Genomic DNA, 20,528 nt, shown 5'->3' with positions numbered 1-20,528 from the left:
ATTGCAAAGCAGGTTATTTTGGCATATGGCTGAGCGCCGTCATAGCGAAGCTGGGCTGCCAGACCCTGAATTACATCTCCCTCTGAGTTGCGACAACTCGGAGGTGGAATAGTATTCAATGCCGCCTCGGAGATTAGCGGCAACAGGGAGAGCCTCCATTCGGCTCTCCCCGCAAAGAACTGAGTGGCGCCACCACAATATATACTTGAAAAATTGGAATTAGTCATCCATCCCAAAAACTCTTCAACCCCAACATTAAATACTGGTCGGAACTACATAACCCAATCATAACAGCTCCTTATGATAAATACTGTGCATAACCTCCCCATTGGATGTGTAACTGAATACTTGTAAAATAAAAATGTTTAAATAAAAAAACTTACCCCAAGACAAGGACTGATGCAAGAGGCAAAAATAAATTATCCTAAAACAATTCAATTCACACTTACCTTGAGATGCTGTTTTATTGACTGAAGCCAGTGTATGCCTGTGAAATGCGCTGTGCAGTGTTTTCGGATAATTATTTTTGTATCTTGTATCAGCCCTCGCCTTTTATATTGTTTTTAATCATTTTACACATCCTTTGGGGCCTCTCCCTCCCAGTGTTTAGCCAGGTCAACCTTTTTTAGTTTACACAGGACTAGTTGAATGATTAGATGGCCAGGACAGCCAATTAGCCATTCGTAACTTGCTTTGCTGAACAGTGACTAAAAATACAAGAAAAACACTGAACAGGGCAGCACCCACAATACAGTTTAATTTTCTTTTTTTCATCTAAGTGAACTGCTACATTTACAATTCTTCTTTTGAAGGTGACATTCTTATCAAATTAAACCTTTATAAATAGCAGCTGAAAGCATGCCTGGCATAAAATATGGTCCCATTTCTTATATTTGCCACATATAACTGGTCATGCAGAATGCGCTATACTAACAATACGCTTAAAGACATTTCTATGCTTGAGTATGCAGTTTTATACAGTGAAAACAGCTTTGGAAGATGGCAATAGCCACATTATGACTACATCTTCAAATTCTAAAGTAAGGAGCATATGGGACAACATATTGAAAGTTGCTTTAGGAAAGTGTAAAAATAAATAGTTTCCAAACAGAGGAAATGGAACAGTCTGGCTTTGGTGAAACTAATTATTCAGATTTGATTAATTAAAAAAAAACCTTCCAAATAATCCTAATGATAAGAATGCACTGCACCATTATTTAATATAACAGCAATTATGTTTAACTGCTTACCGTAACAATATGCCGGCTTAATACTCAGTTCAGGAGAGGATAAATATGTAAGTATTTTATAAACTGATAAGACGCTGTGTAAGTAAAGTAAACCAGTGTTCATTTTCACCTCCAAAAACATTAAAAGGGCATATATACATATGGCAAACACTTGATTACAAAGTAATCCTTCTGCCCTACTAAAACTTAACTTTTATTAAAATTACTTAAAGTAGGCATCCAGCTTCCCAAAACAGGTAAACCACAGAACACAGCATTCAAACACAGACTGGAGGCTTGCATAAAAATTGTTTCAATATATATAATACAGAGATCCAAATATAAGGCTTAATGAGACTCAGAGATGACTAAAGGTGCTGTTTTTTACTTACCCGGGACCTTCTCCAGCCCCATAAGCATGAGGTCCTCCATTAAGCCGCAATCTTCTCCGGTATTTGGCTCAGTAATGTCAGCAGGGGGGCTTCTGCACATGCATGGACCTACTGCGCAAGCACAGAAGGCCATGGCTGACGTCACTCAGTCAGACTGAGCCCAACTGAGCCACGTACTGGGGATTGACTGCGGCTGAACGGAGGATTCCGGGAGGACGGCGAGGGACACATCCATGCTTATGGGCCTGGAGGAAGCGCCTAGTAAGTAAAAAGAGGCACTTTTGTCATCTCTGAGTCTCTTTAACACCCCCCCCCCCCCCATATAGAAAACCTACCCACCCAACACCAATCTGTTGTCAGGCATACAATGACATAAATGCAACACATGTGAATAAGCCTGAAAAAACAGCTAACCTAACACTAAGCTAGATGTGATGAGGGTTCATCCAGTATAATATATATAAATCCTCTACCTACCTAATTTGCATCATTTCTTTAACAGACTAAAAATACTAAAAAAATATGCTGAGAAGCAAAAGCCATTTGACCCTGGATTCAAAGATTTTCTGAGATAGTCAGAGAGCTAAGTCTGATCCAAGTCAGGTCACCAGACTCTCCGGAATATAGCATCAAGCATAATATCTCTATATCTGAAGTATAGTAATACCAGTATATGGGTATGGGTAAACCAACCACTCGAATGATGATCAGTCAATCAAAGTATATCCTAAGAAGTCAAACCAGAAAAGCCCAAATTCCTGATCACATCCAAATAGCAATGCAAATAAATTCAGGACTCCACCTGGATTTCACTGCATGGACTGGAAATCACAGTACAAAAAAACTACAATGTTTCGGATGTAGAGACGTTTATGAAGTTGCTCTTGATGAAAGTCTCTACGACTGAAAGGTTGTGCCTTTTTTTGTACTGTGATATATGAATTAAAATCAAATCACTTCAAATCCAGGTGGTATACTGTATGCCCATAATGGATTCATTATTATTTTTTGGTGCATCCTCTAAAGCTCTGCTGCCCAGCCTATGAAACACAAGCCTGCCATGACCAATTTTTATGTGGGCCTCCCCTCCGTCCATCCTGAGTGTACCTGTTTCCATATGACATCTATTGGAAAACACCTGACTAGATTTAGTGATAAGATACATTCACTCTTATTTAGCATCAGAGCTACCCAGGATGCATCATAAGAAATACTGTATACACATTTATGGGATATACATTTATAGACAAATTATTCATTACACATTTGCGAAGATCACAATTAGTCTTCTATATGATGACACTGGTCACTGAACTTGGGCTGTTCGCCGTTTGCATTTAATGCAAATCAAATTTTTTTGAAAATCTTGTGAGAACTGGAAAATCGTTTTAAGAAGTAAATGGTGAGCTTCTGAGAGGAACTGACGGTGAGGTAAGTATGTAATATTGATTTGCAGGTACATCATGTGTTTATTTTAAATAATTTTATTTGGTTTAGGTTCCCTTTAAAGCGGACCTGAACTCAGAACTTCCTCTCTGCTCTAAAAGATATGCAATAGCATAATAGCCGTTAAAGAAAAACATTTCTTTGTTACAGCTGATACAAATCCTAAAATAAATCTGCACTGTTTCTACTTCTTGCTTTCATGGAAGCAGACATATTGTTAACATCCTGTGCTTTCAAATTAGCTCATCTGCCATCACTGCCATGGCAGTCAGGTGACCCGGGGATAGATAAAATTACAACTTGTGATTAGACACAAATGAGAGGGAATGACAGGCTAAACTCTCTAAATACATACAGGGCGCATTTCTCTATGTTTTCCTTCTGTCCTGTGCAAGAGTTCAGGTCCACTTTAAATGTAAAATTGAACTTCATCACAATCAGTAGCCGATACCCCCTTTCCCACAAAATATCTTAACCTTTTCTCGAATAGATCATCAGGAGGGTCTTTCAGGGCTGGATTTGTACTTTTTACCGCCCTAGGCCAACTATCATCACCCGCCCCATAACCAACCGCAACCCACAACCCCCACCACCATCACCGACACACACACACACACACACACACACACACACACACACACGCACGCACGCACACACGCACACTCACTATACACACAATTTTTTTCCCAGCAAAAATGCAGTCTTAACTGTTGGATTAGATTGTAAACTCCAACGAGTATAGTTACCGACATGACACAGCAGGGACTAGATTGTAAGCTCCAAGCACAGCTAGTGACATAGTGGGGTGGGCAGTGTGCAAAAGTAATCCCCTTAAACATTGCAGCACACAGTGCATTATTATACATACCTTATGAAGTAAATCCCCTCTGTTTCTCTTCCTTCTGCACAACAAACCCCTCACCGTCCATCACCAGGCACCCAACACTTTCACTTCTCTCTGTGGACCAGTGTGTCACTGCAGCGGCACACTGGAGATGTTGTTTTCAATCCAGAGCCATGTGCTTGCTTTAAATGATGCATCACTGTGTCAGCCGGGGGCGGAGTTGGCCATTGGGGGACATGGCTGTGGCTGCTGCTTATCGCTGCCTGCACCATGATTGCTGCCTCACTGCCTGGCCCGTGCAAAGTACCCCACCCCCTCCCCCCGCCGCCGGGAAGGATCTTAAAGTGATCCTTAAGTCAGAAAAAAAATGAGTTTTACTCACCTGAGGCTTCCAATAGCCCCCTGCAGCTGTCCGGTGGCCTCACCGTGTCCCTCCGATCCTCCTGTCCCCGCCGGCAGCCACTTCCGGTTTCGCCGTCAGGAGCCCACAGGCTGGGAACACGAGTGATTCTTCGTGTTCCCAGCCACAATTGCGCCCTCTATGCTACTATATGCTTCATGCTATAGTAACATAGAGTGCACAATTGTGGCTGGGAACGCAAAGAATCACTCGCGTTCCCAGCCTGTCGGCTCCTGACAGCGAAACCGGAAGTGGCTGCCGGCGGGGACGGGAGGATCGGAGGGACGCAGCGAGGGCACCGGACAGCTGCAGGGGGCTATTGGAAGCCTCAGGTGAGTAAAACTCATTTTTTTTCTGACTTAAGGATCACTTTAAATTTTCCCCCACTGCCGCCACAGCTCACATGCCCACCTCCAGCCAGTGAGTTAGCAGCGCCGGTCAAGCCACGCCCCCCGTGCCACGCTCTTGGATGCCCAAGCGCCTCAGGCTGTATATGGGTGCTGGGATTTGGCTGCTGACCGGTGTGTACACAATCCAGCCTTGCCAGCACTCGTGTGTGGGTATTGCGGCAGACGGAGGAGGGAGCACTTCCATGATTCATCCATCCATGATCCTCCACCAGAGGCGAGACCCTTGCCCGTCCAGCCACGGATGGAACGGGTCTGGCTGCTGGCGCACTGCACAGTCAAAGTGTGTGTTTAGGGAGTAGAGCAAAGTGTACTGGAGAAGTGCAAGCTGCAGCTGGCAGCCACACGGCCTGCGGGCGGCTTGCCGGTCATTTGTTACTGTCTGCCTGCTCCATACACTTACTGTCTTCCCCCTCAGCCGCCCCAAACAGGGCTGACTTTCTGGCGCCCTAGGTCATGGCTTATGTGGCCTAGCCAGAAATGCAGCCCTGAGGTCTGTGTGGCTAATATTAAGGTGAAACCCATCAATACCAGAGGCTACTTTAATGCCTTCATTGTAACAGTGAAAAAAATCATCTCCCTATTATTGACCACAGCAGGAGTTTAAACATTGGTTTGAGGATGCTGCCCATATTTTTACCTCTAGTTTTCTGTTTTTGTACATCCTGGAAGGATGCTTCCTAATCAAAGGAAACAAAAGCTGTCATTTAGAGGAGGTAGAGATTATTTTAATAGAAAAATAAAGTCCATTAACAACAAAATATAAATCATTTACCGGCGCAAGATGAAATAATAGCGACATTCTTTGAAACTTTTAATGGATTATGAATCAAAAGGCAATGTCTCAAGTGCTGCAGGCACCAGAGCTTAGAAAAGTAAGTGTCCTTTATAAATCAAAGGGAAAAAAGCCGGATAATTCACTAACAGAACAGTAAGAAAAGTCACCCAATGTTCAACCTAAATCTTCCTGCACAGTATTATTTTTACAGCAAATGTGCAGAGAAGAAGTGAAATACTGAGGCTGAATATGGAATACATGGCAGGGTTAAACTAATCTCAGGGGCTAAAGGTGTATAGACATTGAAGACTTTGTTGCTCAAAACAATCCTTTGTGATTTTTCAGGTGACACCTGTCCACAAATGATGGCATCCAATAGACAGAGCAGAGGAGAGGGAAACGGGGGGAGAACAGGAGATGTGCAGTGGGATTCAGCACTAACAAACAATGACATTTGGCGATGTACACCCAAATGTATTGGGGTGATGTACAAGGCTTGAAAACCACAATATTGTCAGGTGCTTGTATTATCACCATGTTGCAGGAAAACTGGGCACCAGATCCTGAAGGAGAATCTAATGACAGAAAAGGTTAGTGGGGGTAGTTATCTTTAGGTTTACAAGTTTAAGAATAGTAATAGTCCCTAGGAAGAGGTTAAGGGCCCGTTTCCACTTGTGCGTTGCGATACCATCGCGGAAAACGCGTCAACGAATCCGCATGCGGGTGCAGATTCGTTCGCGTTTCCATGCGGATTTTCACGTGGAATCGCTTGCGGTTTGCGCTATGCGATTTTAATCATGTCAATGCCGGTAAGCATTGACATCGGTTTTTATGCGACAACGCACACAAAAACGCATGGAAAACCGCAAGACAAAAACGCTTGTGGTTTTACTATTAAATTACATTACTGGCGATTCACATGCGGGTGTGCGGCATGCAAATTCTGACGGCTCTGCTGTGCAGATTTTTTCTGCACAGCAGACCGCAGAGAATTCCTGTCAAGTGGAAACAGCCCCATCCACTTGTATTGGTTATGCAAATCTGCATGCAGGAAACGCATGCAGATTCGCTCTAGTGGAAACGGGCCCTAACAAATGTAGGCCATAAAGTAAGAAAATCAAGGACAGAACATCTCACTCAATGCAAGTCTGGCTTTCAGCTGTGACCATTGGTTAGAGGTTACTCACCTATTATGCTAACCTAATAGCAATTTTCAGAGTAATAAGCCACCCCTCTATAAGATAATACAAGGATCAAATTGAAAGCAAAAAAAAAAAAAAAATGAGGGTTTAAGGCCAAATATCAATATGTAGTTACAAACATCACTTTTAATTACAGTAAACATACATAGTCAAATGTGACACAGCACAATTAAAGATGTCCTTCAAGAACTCTCTGACCCCTTCAGTATATCTAATGGCACCCGCCAGGGGTGCCCGCTATCCCCTTTTATATTTGCTTTGACAATTGAGCCATTGTTACGCACTATTCGGGCCAACCCTGATATTAGAGGACTCCAGATAACATCCACTGAGCATAAAATAGCCGCATATGCGGATGACTTGCTTTTTTATATCACCCATCCCCATATCTCTCTACCTAACCTCCTACGAGAATTTTCCATCTTTGGGCAATTATCTCATTTTAAAGTCAATTACGACAAATGTGAGGCCCTAAATATCAATTTAGAACCGACCACCAAACATAATCTAGAATCTAATTTTCCATTCAAATGGTCTTCCCGATCCTTATCGTACTTGGGCACAAAAATCCCTAGTAATTTAGCGGATATCTTCCAGCTAAACTACGCCCCTCTTTTAACTAAAGTCCGGGCAGACCTTCAAAGATGGGATGTTGCCAGGTTCTCTTGGTTTGGAAGGGTAAATATCATAAAAATGAATCTCCTCCCCCGCTTCCTATATATATTTCAGACCCTACCGGTCATGGTGCCTTATTCCTTCTTTAGTGAGATTCGTAAAGGATTCAACAAATTCATCTGAAAGGGTAAGCCTCCGAGACTCCGTTACTCAATCTCTATCCAACCCAAGTCAGAGGGAGGTATGGCTGTCCCCGACCTTCAGCTATATCACGCCGCAGCGGTACTTATCCGTATAGTAGACTGGAATAGACATGAGCAACACAAGCAGTGGGTTAAAATGGAGAAAGACATGTCAACACCTCATTTGACGCATCTGCCCTGGACCACAACTAAATTAGATATTCGTAATATTAATCACCCTCTCATATCAAATACACTACGGATATTGTGTAGATTTCGCAAACGCCAGACCATTAGCCCATGGCCAACCCCCATGGTCCCATTATTGGACAATCCTAAATTCCCCCCGGGAACCTACAGTTCAGCATATAAACACTGGCGAGGAACTAGAATAGTGAGAGCCCATCACTTAATAGAAAACAAGGAATGGCGAAGTATCCAGTCAATTAGAACTATTCTCCAATTACCTAGAGCAGATGATTGGTCTTACATACAGTTTAAACACTTTTTACTTAGCCTTGGCAATAGATCAGATTTTGCCCGAGACTTCGCACCTTTTGAATCTCTTTGCTCAGCAGATGGCTATTCTACACAGACTATTTCTCAGGTATATTTAATGCTAGTGACAGATAATGATGCCACCAATGATATCCGCCTCAGGTGGGAATCCACGATGGGGCAACCTTTTAATAACACGCAGTGGCAAAAAATAGTAGCTTTGGCCCATAAGTCCTCTGTTTCAGCACGAATCCAGGAATCTGGGTATAAATTTTTAATACAATGGTACTATACGCCAATTAAGCTTTCCAAGATGTTTCCGGGCGCTATTGATGTATGCTGGAGATGCCAGGCTCACAGAGGCACCTTTCTCCATATCTTCTGGGAGTGTCCTCAATTAGACTCCTATTGGCGCTCTGTTCGAGATATCATCTCTGATGTCACGGGGGTAGCCTCTACAGATGATCCAACGTATTATCTGCTCCATAATACACCACGGCGTCTCGGAAAGTATAAGAAGTCCTTATCAAAACACCTTATCAATGCTGCTAGACTCCTGATCGCTCGCCACTGGAAAAAGCTACAGCCTCCTTCAGTGGGCGAGTGGCTCCAAGAAGTCCAATCTATTAGACAGATGGAAAATATCACCATGACTATTCATAAAAGAGAGGAACAATTTAGCAGGACTTGGGCACCATGGTCCGAATTTGAAGAGTCGGATAAGTATAAGAACTTGATGGGCTGACTTGCTTGGACTGAGGGCAGGGGCTCCTGGCGTGTTGAAAAGAGATATACAGGAGACACCTCTTCTGCTAAATTGTGGGAGAGGGGCTCCTGTCATGTACTTATGCCTAGCAGTCGCTGAGATGCCTTAGGTTTTATATATATTCTTTCACCCCTATCTGACCGAACCTACCCTCTTCCCCCCCCCTCCTTTTTGTTTATTGTCTATATGTTTGTCCTCTGTCTGTCTTAAGACTACTGGGTTCTGAAGAATGCCGTTCTCTCTAGATACAATGCCTAATGTTTAGTTTGGATTATATTATATCTGGTGAGGGTTCTGGGTGTATGTTCCCTATGGGCCCCGGGCCCCGGGCCCCTTACCATATTATCCCTGCCGCCTTTATGAGGTGACAGGGGAAGGGGTGTAGTGTATGCGGGGGCAGCTGCATACACTATTTTACAGTACACAATGTTTAATGCAGCATTCTTCAAGAAAATTCGGTTCCGTTGTTAGGTTATTTCTACATCCTGATGTGAACTGTTTATTAATGCCGACAGCTCTGGTCGCTGCCGGCTGCACACATTTTTTTTTCCTTTTCTAATGCACAATTGAGGATGTGGAATGCGCTTATATGATATGCGTTCTTTCTATGTTGTATAAAAACTTCCTAAAATAAAGAATCTTTAAAAAGAAAAAAAAAATGTCCTTCAATCTCGGGAATTGACAAATAGCAACGCCTAACGGACCTTTCACAGCTTTTTTCATAGCCGTTCCTTCAGGGGCAGGTTTCTCAATATATTTCACAGACAGTGTTAAGGAAGTATAAAAACATAAAGCATGGAGTTTCAAAATACAAACGTGTTCAAGATGTTTATAGCGTTCCTATCGTCCAGTCAGGAAAAATGCTTCATAAGAAGTAAGAAGCAGTAAGTAGCACTGTAGCTGAAGTCAGCATGTCTAAATTAGCATGTGGTGTGTCATAGCCATTTGGTGAATCGTAGCTGAGTGGGTAATGGAGCAGTAACGCTGCTGTCAGGAACGGAGCCTACAACAGCCAATCAAAATTCACCTTTTGATTTTCAAGGGGAATATTTAAATTGCTGCCATTCTTACACTGTTAATGGCAGAGGCCTCAAACTTGCTACAGTCGGTTGTTCAAATTCAGAAAAGGGGCAGAGCCACGCCGGGTCTTCAGCTAGTATTCAATAAAATTCAAGTGAAAAAAAAAACTGTTGTAAATGTACATCCACCAAAACCCAATCATATTGGAGGGCAGCTAAACCATAACTGAATACCAGGATTTAATAACCAAATGTAACTTTTAGACCTGAACAGTTTCATGTTACTCAAAAGGAGACATGCCAGCTTCACAAAACTACAGTATCAGTGAGTTAACAAAACAAAGCCTAGGCAAAAACATTTTTATGGTCTGTGTGTGGCAGGAACATTATGATTGTTTCAAATCATTAGACTCTGAAGGATGAATAGACTGCCTCTTGTAGATTCATAAATAGATAAGCAAAATAGTAAGGTTTACCAATGAACTGGAATCTGAATATGTAATTAGAATGTGTGGCTCCACCCATATAGCTGCAAAAAGCATTACAGTTGTGTTGTAATGAATTGATGTTGATTTTTGTAATAGTTGTTCATTGCTTGTACATGTACTGCAGATCACAGGTCTGCACAAAATTGTTTTTCGAGAGCTGTTTTGGTCATTCCACATAATCTTTATGTTTTTCTGTGCACTGAACCCAAAAATGACCTTCATTTTGTCATAGGACATCACATTTCCTGACAATTTAGGTAACTATGTTAAATAAGGCAATACCTCAAAATAAATGGAAATAGACGTATTAAAATTAAAGTTTTATTACAATTGTTTCATGAAAATCTTTTTTTGAACTGAAATGAGCTCACCTACACACACTAAACTTGATTCTTCTTCTCTGTGAGGCTCCTCTTGGTGCATTTATGCTTGTGAGTATCATCTGGAATGTCTCTCTGAAGCATCCAAAAGTAGTCATCGTTGTAATGCTCCATTTTCCATGTTATTTCCTTTCCATCTCTTTAATGTCTTGGTGGAATCATTCTCCTTGTTCCTCACTCACAGTGCCCACATTTTCAGGAAAGTAGTCAAGGTGAGACTGGAGGAAATGCTCTTTCAAACTCATCAGGCCACCTAAAGCTTGAAATACTTTCAGCATTCGTCCAACAATCTTTTTGTAGCGAAGATCTTTGTTATTGCCTAAACATTTCTGTACAACTTCTTTAAATGCAATCCACCCTTCTTTTTGAGGATATGTCATGGTATTGACAAACTCTTGATCATCTATAAGCCTTCTAATGTCTGGTCCTACGTACACACCTTCTTTCAATTTTGCATCCGACAGGCCTGGAAACTTGGTGAACAAGTATTTGAAGCATTCTCCATCTCTTGGAGGTGATTTTACGAATTGCTTCACCAATCCCAATTTTATGTGGAGATGTGGTAGAAGAACATTGTGCGAAGGTACCAAAGTTTCTTGGAGGACATTTTTTTCCACCAACTGTTAGCACCCTCAGCTACCAACTCTTCTTGGTCCAGTGATTTTGTCGGTCTTGACTGTCCAATAGACACTGAAAACAAGGGTATTTGGTATACCCAGCATGTTGCCGAGCATCATGCAGAAAGCCTTCAAGTCCCCACACACTTGCCAACCATGGTCTTCATATTTAAGTTTACGAAGAAACAATTCCAAGTTCTCGTAGGTTTCCTTCAAGTGTAAGGAATAAGCTACAGGTATAAAAGCGGAACAAACACTGTTGTGGAGTAAAACTTCTTTGAGACTTCTTTTTTGAAGAATCTATAAAAATAACAACAAAGGGCCAGAAGACAACTAGGGAAATGAGGAAATAGATTTCCCCCCCAAAACTTGCTTAGCTTATGTATATATTGCTGACCATCAGATTTAAAGTGCCATTTTTTTAACCTAACTCAGACAATTCCTTTAAGGTTTTTTTGGCATTTTATATCTTAAATGCACTTATGTGAATTAATTAATAGTAATTTGGACTTTAAATTTAGATAAAACGCCATAGTAAAAAAAATACCAAAAATAAAAATAAAATGATGAATTCGAAGACAATTTTGGATTTTGTGGCAAATCATAATATCTAAGAGGTTTTTTTTTCAATATTTTATTTGTTTTCAACACATCAAAATACATGGAAATTTGATGAAAATAATCAAACAGCTTTTTAGTCTCAGACCTGCAGTTGAATATGTGAATATTGCCATTATATAAATGTTCAAATTGGGGTAAGGCACCTTTGCTGTTAAGGGAGTGGTGCTTAGGATACCCATTATTATTACTGAGTTTTACTGGACATTTAGTCCCACTGAACATACACAACAGTCCTACATGGATAGCATCAGGTTCATGAGGCTGGCTGATGTTTTCATGCAGAGTAAGTAACTCTGCACACAGACAGGTAAGAGGGGGTTTTAAGAGAAGACTCAGGGACATGAAGAAAGGTATGCAATGTGCATAATAAAAAAGTAATAATGAAAGGGAGGGGGCAGGTGGAAGAAGAGGATGTCCATGAGGAGAAGATTAAGGTTCAAGTCTGTAGCTCAGCGGCTCTGTACAATTAACAAGCTGACACATCATTGCATTACAAAGGTACAAAGAATAATTTGCATATTCAGCAGTGATGCATCGTGGAAGACATCATATACTCACTCCAACCTGAATAATCACAAATACCTTCTGTTTTAAGAAGGCAAACTTTTGTTTTACATAGTATTTTAGTAAGAGGGCTTTTTGGTCCTTTGTAGTCCCTTACACACTCCTAGGAGTTCTGGTTTACCATGAGCTAGCTGAGTAATCTGTAACTCTGGGTGCTTCAAGTCCAACCCCATAGAGCCACATTAATCCATGCCATGCACTGATGAGGATCAACCAATCCAAAACAGTCTGTATGCATGTTCAATTATTGTGGATTAGTACAAAATGAAATAAGCTAGCATGTCCGCAGAGAGAGTTCATTTACCGAGATGACATCCTCTTGCTGTGGCAATCCACACTGTGCTACATCCGCCTGACTCTTTCTGCTCTACAACTGGAAAATTAACTGTAAAACAGGAAGGGCTCGATTCACAAAGCGGTGCTAACCCAGTTATCACGCCTAAAAGACTTTAGGCATGATAACCTTTGCACCACACTGGTGAAAAGTCAGTTTAGGCGTGATAAGTTTAGGTGTGATAAGTTTAGGTGTGATAAGTTTAGGCATGCTAAGTTTAGATAAGTGTAGATAGCGTGCAAAGTCCCGCACGCAAAGCAGCGCCATTAAACTCTATGCGAAGTGCACCAGACTTTGCTAGCGCAAAACTTTTGATCAGCTGTGCACTGCGGTGCTAACACAGTTGGTGCTTAAACTTATCATGCCTAAACTTATCACACCTAAACTTATCATGCCTAAACTTATCACACCTAAACTTATCACACCTAAACTTATCATGCCTAAACAGAGTTTAGGCGTGATAAAGGGCTTTTCACCACGGTGCTAACTGTTAGCACCGCTTTGTGAATCAGGCCCGAAATGTTCGGAGGATGGAGCGCTGCAGCAAGAGGACGTTACCCTAGTAAATGAGCCTTCTCTGAGGCGGCTTCCGCCTCCTACATAAGCGGGTACAGGTATGCTACTTGCTAAACTGTACTTGCTCATCCTTAAAGGTTATTAACTGTAGTGTCTCTGGGACAATGTGTGAAAGTAGCTGCAAGGTATGAATAATATATTACTGTAAACCTCTGATGAAGCAGCTTACTAACTGCATAACACCTATGATGAAAAATCCTGACCCCCTCCCCCCCCCCCTCCCGCCCCCGGTCCTAAACATTACTTCTTCCCAGCCCAGTATTGGAAAAGCCACAAATTTATCACCTAATGAAGATGGTCAGCACCAAAATTTCTGTCGTCTGTCGTCAAAATGCCCTGAAGTATGTGTTGTAGCCACCTAGTGCCAAAATGAAACTGGACCAAGATTACTCAACCGCTGTGATTGCTTTGCTGTTGCTCTGGCACTAAAACAGTATGAGCACGGCTCTGTTCGGTACTACATTAAAATGAATTGAGCATCTGCGTCAGGAACAGGTCCATATAAAAAAATGCAACTGCTTCAATTTCTTGAGCTTCCTTCCAATGTGTATCCTGTTGACTCTGCTCATGAATGTGTAAACGTTCTTCTGTCACCTTATCTGCTCTGCCTTTTGCAACAGAATTTGAGTGCTGGCTATGCATCCTCTGATGCAAAGTCATGAATCTGAAATGTATTGTATGTGAATATGGCAAGGAATTCATAAGATTTGTTTACAGTGCATGATGCATATACCTCCTCCCTTCTCCATTTATATAATAGTTGTCAGACACCTGAAGTTTAAATCCACGACCAGTGCTCAGGGGAAGAGAGAAGTCACATACAAAGGAATCTGCTAAAATATTAGCTCACAAAATGTAAAGAAGGTGTTAAATTGAAAAAAAAAAGTAAATCTGACGGGATCCAGAAAAGCACAAAAATTTAGTCTACAACAATAGAAAATATTTTCCCTACCTTTATGTCTCTGCTCTTCTTATAATCTCATCTCATTTACTCCACATATTCAGTAGTACATACATTTTCCACATTTTGCTATGACTTGACACCTACAAATTGAAATATGTAGAAAATGGGTAAAACGTATTACATTAAATTTGATTTAAGAATACTTTCTAGAAATGATGGAAATGGCATCCAGCACAGACAAATGTTAAAACTGTATTGAAAAGAAAATTAAATTATTGATTGAATATTGGCTTTAATAGTTGTCACTAAATAAGTTTTGTTAAGAGTCCTGAATCTTCAGTAATAAGTCTGGTTCAGTTTGTTTATTGCTTTAGAGAAAACATAGAAACAATGCAGGGCTTTGTGTGTACAGATTCCACAACTATAGGCTGCTTTAGACTTTTTTTTGTGGCATCAACTATAATAGAAACATTTTGATAAGGTAATCTGGCTAATGTAAAAGCCTTAAAAAACTTAAAGGGACACTAAAACCAGGGATAAAAAAAAACAATCAGTTTTACTTGCCTGGGGCTTCTACCAGCCCCTACAGCCGTCCCATGCCCTCGCAGTCACTCACGGAGCCTCCGCCGCCGCCACTCCTTCCCTGCCGCCACCTACTTTTTGCTGACAGGCCCTGACAGGGAGTTGGCGGACTTTCTGCGCCTGCAGGGGCCTGGCTACACGTATCCTTCTTCATGTTACTGTCCTCAATAGCGTCCTGCACAGGCGCAGGGTGCTATTGCGGACGGGAACGCGAAGAAAAATACGGGTGGCCAAGCCTTTCGGGCCTGTCAGCAAAAACGAAACTAGTTGGCGGCAGGTGAACGGAGGCTCCGTGAGTGGCTGCGAGGCCACGGGAAGGCTGGAGGGGGCTGGTAGAACCTTCAGGAAAGTAAAACTGATTTTTTTATTCCTGGCTTAAGGCTTTGTTCACATCTAAAATTGACATTGCTGACGGCAGCGATTTTCAAATTGTTTTTAGCGTTTTCCCCCCTCCCGGGACTCCACGGTACGATTTTGTGCAAAGCACCTTTGTAACAGCGTTTGCAGAGTGATTCCGTTTTTTCACTTCCTGACATCAGTCAGGAAGTCAACTCTTGGACCCGGAAAAGAATAAATACAATGTATTTATTCTTAAAAATGTGAACGCAATCGCCAAAAAAACAAAAAAGGATTTGTGAGTGTTTTTTCCTATACCTTCCATTGTAGCAAAATCGCCCCGCAAATGGTACATGCAGTGCTTTTGTGAACGAAAGCAGACGAAACGTGCTGATATGGACTATCCCATAAGGATTCATTGCACAAGGTATTTTAGGGCGTTTTTCAAAGTCGTCCCCGCTCAAAAAAAGCACAAAACGCCTTAGGTGTGAACAAGCCCTCCGTGTCCCTTTAAAGAAGAACTACAAACAATATTTTAGATGTTCTTGTAATACACTTAAATGAATTAAATTTGGTAATTGAAAGCCAAATTACAGATTTAAAAAAAAATAAAATATATATATATATATATATGATAGTGTAGTAGAGGGTTTAGATACTCTTTTATATTTTAACATTGAATTATTGAAATTATTTTGAAAGTGCCATTGACATCCATCTTCTATAAGAACAATTTTATAAAATTGGATGGAACCACTTGTTTATATTTTTACCTTTATGACTGGTGTACAATATGCATATTTAAAAATGTATTGGTTCACATGTTAAAAATAGTATTGTTAAAAGTGACTGGTTAACATTTTCCAGCTGTTACGGTTTATAACTGCTTAAACCCCCAACTGTATGGAACCTTGTGTCCCTTTTCTTTGCCTCTGCAGTATTATTTACTACTATGGGGTACAGTTTAGACTTTACAATGTTCTTCCTTGTTGTTATACCCTCAAAAGTTAGTAAAGAAATAATAATAATAAAAAACACTGCTTTGCTGTCCTAACAGCACAGCGTGCACAATGGCACATGACTTTAAAGAGGAACTCCAGTGAAAATAACGTAATGAACAAAAGTGCTTAATTTTTACAAAGTATAAATTATTTAGTCAGTGCCCATTGTAAAACCTTTCCTCTCCCTGATTTACATATTTACATTTATCACATGGCAACATTTTTATTGCTGGCAGGTGATGTCAGTGGAAGGAGATGCTGCCTGCTTTTTTGGCAGTTAGAGACAGCTGTTATTTCCTCCAATGCAACAAGGCTCCCACAGTGTGATGTCAGCACCATGGTCCTGATATCACACTGTGGGAGGGGTTTCACCACAATATCAGCCATACAGAGCCCCCTGATGATCCGTTTGAGAAAAGGCAAAGATTTCTCGTGGGAAAGGTTGTATCAGCTACTGATTGGCATAAAGTTCAATCCTCGGTTACAGTTTCTCTTTAAGTGATGCTTAGTGAGTTTTGCCTTCTTAACCAGTTCACCCCCAAGGGTTTTTATCCTAACGGACCAGAGCAATTTTCAGTTGTCAGCGCTCCTCCCTTTTATTCCCTAATAACTTTATTACTACTTATCACAAGAAAATGATCTATACCTCGTTTTTTTCGCCACCAATTAGGCTTTCTGTGGATAGTACATTTTGCTAAGAATTTTTTTATTCTAAATGCATTTTAATGAGAAAAACAGAAAAAAAAAGAAAAAAAAATCATTATTTCTCAGTGTTCAGCCTTTATAGTTTTAAAATTAAACATTCTCCTGTGGATAAAACAAACACGTTTTATTTGCCCAGTGGTCCCGATAATTAAACCGTTTAGATTATGTCCCTACCACAATGTATGGCGACAGTATATTATTTTGAAATATAAGTGGTTATTTTTCTGTTTGTTCTGGCCATAATTACAAGCCCCTATGTAATAAATTAAAATTAATTTTCCCCCATAAAATATAGAATAAAAAAAGCTGAGTCCCTAAGGCAACTATTTATTTATTTTTTTTAAGCTGATTTTTTTTTTTTACAAGTGTTTTTTTTGGGGGGGAGGGTTGGAAGTGTAATTTTATTAATGATGTGTATATACTTGAAAATGTATGTATTTTGTAAGTGTAATATACTTTTTGGCCACAAGATGGCGCTGGTGAACACTCATAGGACGTGTTCACTTTTTTTTTTTTTTTTTTTACACACTTTATTAAACTGTTACATTTCCTGTTTATGTGAATGGACGCAGCCGCTGTTCGCGGTCACGTCCATTCACTCCAGGCACTGCGATTGGGTAGAGGACTGTTCAGTCCTCTTCCCCAATCGCCCAGCACGGGATCCCGACGGTAATGGCGGCGGTAGCGGCGGACACACGGCGGTAGCAGCGGCGGGAATGCGCGACGTATTAAAACGTCATGTTGCTGTTAATAGCGGTAAGCATGACGTTTTAATACGTTAGGATGGCGGTAAATGGTTAAAACAGAAGTTATTTGCCATAATTCAGTTTTAAGTCAACATCTGTGGTTACCAATAATGCACCGCTACTGCATATGCAAATTATCTCTTTATACCCCTGAAGCCAGCAAACTTAAAGGTTAACATTTTACAGAGCCACATCAACCCACCATGCAGACAGCCTATTTCAGACTTTTTGTCCTCCTCAGTGCATGGCAGGGATTGATATGGCTCTATGGAGCTGCTTGGTTACTGTGTTGTACTGGTCCAAGCCCTATCTCATAGAGCCATATCAATCCCTGACAATATATATGTACAGCGCTGCTGAACATGTTGGCACTACATCATTGCTAAATAATAATACCTTCCATTAAAATCAAATGTTACATACTGTAAGCAAAGTATCCAAGATCTTTAAACAATGGTCAAATGTCAGCATCACCCTTGGCAAATTAGATTGTTCAGAGTACAACAGGCTCATTGTAAATACAGTATAATTTATGATGACAAGTGATGAGTGTGTTTTATTAACCAAAATATCTATAGAACATATTTATGTATGCAGTGGCGAAATGGATAGCACTTTCCCCTTACAGTGCTGAATCCCTGGATTTAATCTGGGCCAGGACACTATCTGAATGGAGTTTGTATGTACGTTTTGTGATTTTGTGGGTTTCCTCCCACATTCCAAGAACATACAGATGAGGTGGTTGTTTTCTTACAAAATTAGCCTTAGATTGCTGTGGACATATGACTGTGGTAGGGTTTACATGATGAGCGCATCTAAAGGACAGCTAGTGACAGGACTATGCTCTGTAAAGAGCTGTGAAAGATGCCAGCACCACATAAATACTAAATAAAAAAAAATATACAATTATATATTTACAACTCCCATTAGTATTGGGGCCAATAAATAGTCTATAACCACGTCAAGGTCTACGAACTGTGCAGAGGATAGCCAGTTATTCTAGATTTTTTTTCAGATTGGTCTGGAACTCTTGTATAAGCATAGATTTATTTTAATACAGTACTCTCCATTTTTAACATCTTATATTTTTTATCTCTGGCTGTGTCCCCTGCTGTTGTGTGAATTCTATTACGAGCAAAGGGTTAATATTGGCATGATTAGACCTTTCTGTAGTATTGTGGGATGTTCGGCTTTCTAGTGCATAGCCCTGCCTGTGTAGAGTCACTCAAGCAGCAGACGAGTCTACAAACGCAGTCCACCATTCAATATTCCCCTTCAAGACACACACACAGGCAAACTCAGCCAGTGTTCTTAGAAATGTGAAGCAGCCATTGAGCCTTCATATAGGAAAATGCATCCTGCTTTCTCTGAGCATCTTGCAAAAATCCATCTACAGTAGTTCACTTTTATGGATTTCTTTATTGCAGTTGACATGGGCTTGCCCTGGGGACTAACTTGCTGTTCCATAAAGATCCTTAAATAGGCACTTCTGATGAAACATTTAATCCCAGCACTAGTATCAAATTGCCGCTTCTGCCCGTGATCGTAATGCAAAAAATCAGTTTGACAATTAATTAATTATATTTATGCCTATGTTTGACTGTTTATTATGAATTCCAAAGTAGTTTAGTGGCCATGTTGTGCATTGAATGCCTTTCTCATTTATTTTTCAATTTAGAAACGTTTAAAGAGATTTCCTTTCTTCAAGTGTTCAAGATCAAAACTCGAAGTCTGCCTTAGTACTTAGCATTCCCAGATCTCTCCACCGTCTTTTTATTTTAAAAATACATAGGCTGCCGGAGAAAAAAAAAGCATGGCCTGCTATGGTGAATGAAAATGTTTGATCCATGGCGGGCCCTAAGGGTTTGAGACAGGATTAGTCATAACTAGTTATTGGCAATGAACTCATAGATCAAGGGAAGGTGTAAGAGAAAACTGAACACTTCTTAAGTGATGGATGGCTTGTTCCAAACTTACAAATATGAAATAAAGCGCCGTGTCCTAATTCCAAAACATTATACGGATGATATTCCTGTAGAACAAGATGCTGCTGAAAACAATAAAGGAAAAAAAAATCTCCAGGATCAGAGATTTAAAAATAGGCTATACATTAAATTCCAATTTGTTATTAAAAACTACATTACTTCTAGTGGCTGAATTGATATAATGGTCTCCAGTCATCCAACATATCTATACAGTATGCGAATACCTTTTACAGGACAACTGCAGTGAGAAGAATATGGAAGCTGCCATATTTATTTCCTTGTGTTGTGTAATACGGTTAATTAATAGAACATTAGTAGCAAAGAAAACAGTGTCATATTTTTATTTTAAGGTATATGTTATGAACGGTGTCTCTGTTATCCTGCTGGTGGCTTTTCTGATGAACTGTGCTGTGGACTTCCACAATCAGCCAGCAGGTGTCTCCCGTGTTGCTGAGAACTTTGCAGTTCCCCGGATCGCCAGCAGATGGAACTATAGGAACTTCCTGAAAGATCACCTGATCAATGTGCTGTAACTTAAGGCCGGACTTCCTAGCAGCACATTGCTAGATCATTTTGTTTGGCTTCTTGCAGTGTTGTGACTCTGGCCATCACTCCTGTATTTTGCACTCCTGGTATATTGACCCTTGCTTGCCCTACTATTCTCTTGACTCCTGTCTTGGTACGTCTCATTCCCTCTGATTGCCTGGTTTGATTACTGCCTGTCTGACTATTCTATGGTATGCTGATTTGGTTATATGCTTCTGTGTATAGTATGAGATATGCATCATTGTATGTTTTGTATATATTCTGTATATATAGACTGATAGGTTCAGTTACTTGTGGTGCACCACGTGTAGGTTGTATACAGATTGTTTGTGTTTGGTGTTCTGTGTTTGTACACATTGCATAAT

The 20,528-nt window shown here is 40.6% G+C and overlaps 1 protein-coding gene across 7 annotated transcripts in view; it reads right to left on the bottom strand.

The window, feature by feature from the left end:
- Window positions 1–20,528, bottom strand: part of RARB (retinoic acid receptor beta) — a 932,180-nt gene that overhangs the window by 654,095 nt on the left and 257,557 nt on the right. For 6 of the 7 annotated variants that reach the window (XM_068236165.1, XM_068236172.1, XM_068236170.1 and 3 more), the window contains one exon: window positions 14,311–14,402. The exons of the other annotated variant lie outside the window; for it this stretch is intronic. The gene's annotated coding sequence lies outside the window, so the exon portion shown is untranslated. The remainder of the gene's footprint in view (window positions 1–14,310; window positions 14,403–20,528) is intronic. 7 annotated transcript variants of the gene reach the window in all.

This window comes from Hyperolius riggenbachi, chromosome 5 (assembly GCF_040937935.1).
Source record: "Hyperolius riggenbachi isolate aHypRig1 chromosome 5, aHypRig1.pri, whole genome shotgun sequence".
Classification (NCBI taxonomy): Eukaryota; Metazoa; Chordata; class Amphibia; order Anura; family Hyperoliidae; genus Hyperolius; species Hyperolius riggenbachi.
This window is presented reverse-complemented; position numbering and strand designations above follow the sequence as displayed.